Raw genomic sequence first — 1,661 nt, 5'->3', positions numbered from 1 at the left:
AATTTTGTGGTTAAGCAAAACAAATATTGCCGTTTGCCGTTACAATTTCATAAAAATATGCATTAACTACTGAGGCTTTGCTGGAAAAATCATATAACATTAGGTGACAAAACATTAATGGGACTACAATTCGGAACTCCAGCGCTCGAATACGCTACCTTGCGGTGATTTATAAAACTGCGTCTGCACCTAAAACATTGCCACGTTGCGCATCACGTGTGTCTGTTGACGTAAACACAGGCAGTTTGTTCTGAGTATTTATTAACGCAATCGATGTGTCTTAGTTTGCTTTCAGCTACAGAAATTAATTCGTCCCTTAGTAGTATTCTCGAGCTTCTCAAAATAATGTTAGTTTTTCTTATTTCTTTCAAAAAAGTATTAAATGGTGGAAGCGTAAACAAGAAAAGTCTGGATTAACAAAATTGGATAACGTAATACCAGGTAAAATTTTTTATTGTTTTGTATGAATTTGTAAGAATATGAGTTTTTTTTAATCTTAAATTAATTTAACTAATCATATTTTACAGCAGCATTTAGTTGGAATGGACAGTATGCAAAATATTTTCTTGAATTTATTATCGTAGAACAAAATGAAAAATGTTTAACCGAGAAAGAATTTACTTTATTCCTTTTATTCTCAGCTGAAAGGTTTCGCCAAATTTGTTTTAGGGTTATAGTAGTTTTAGTATTGTGCAAGCAAAGTAGCCTTGGCGAGTTTTCGCATTTTTAGTTAAACCATTTTTAATTTTTATCATGAGTGGAATAAAATGGTAGTAAGATTACAGAATTCGATAAGCAAAAAGAAATAATGGTCAATCAACTGAAAAGAAAACTACCACCATATATAAACTGTGAGTACACATTTTATTTATTTTGTTCTGAGTGAATTTGAATCAGTTTTTCAATTCGATGGAAAAAAAAACGAACTTAACAACATTGACTGGACACTTTTCCTTAACCTAATTCCACATAAATGATTTAAATAACCTTTGTTACTACAGTATCCTACTGAAATAGACAGTATGCAAATAAATTTTCTTGAAAATATTTATCGCAGAACAGATTGAAAAATCCAGAAAGAACGTTAAGAATTTGAACAATAAAAAATAAAAGTTCGCCAAAAATCTGTTTATAGGCTTATGGTTTTAAAATTATGTGAAAGAATAATGTATCTTGACAAGATTTCGCATATCAGGTAAATCATTTCCATGACGAATGAATTAAATGCATGATTTCTTTGGATATCCAATCATATAGTCATAGAAATAAATTATCTAGTGTTAAACGTTACTCTTGACAGTCTGCCACGTATGTGCACTATGTGACAAAAATGTCAACAAATGCCGGAAATGTCACGAAACTGAACTTAATATGTACTAATGTATAGAAAAAAACGGTACAAAATGAAAATGCCGTTCGAAGCGAACCAAAAATTTATGAATTCCGAATTCAACATCGTGAAAATGGCTGCTTCAGAACAACTTACTGTGTGTTCTGCATTAATTGTTTACTTTCGTAATACTTTTTGGTTTCTAATCTCTTTCTATATGGGTCAGAATAACCAAAAGACTTTGAAAAATCTTTTCAAATGAATAAAGCGAAAAAATCATACATAACAACAAAAATCACAACACTTTTAGCATTTTCTTCGTTACCACATG

Source organism: Uloborus diversus, chromosome 7, assembly GCF_026930045.1.
Source record: "Uloborus diversus isolate 005 chromosome 7, Udiv.v.3.1, whole genome shotgun sequence".
Classification (NCBI taxonomy): domain Eukaryota; kingdom Metazoa; phylum Arthropoda; class Arachnida; order Araneae; family Uloboridae; genus Uloborus; species Uloborus diversus.
This window is presented reverse-complemented; position numbering follows the sequence as displayed.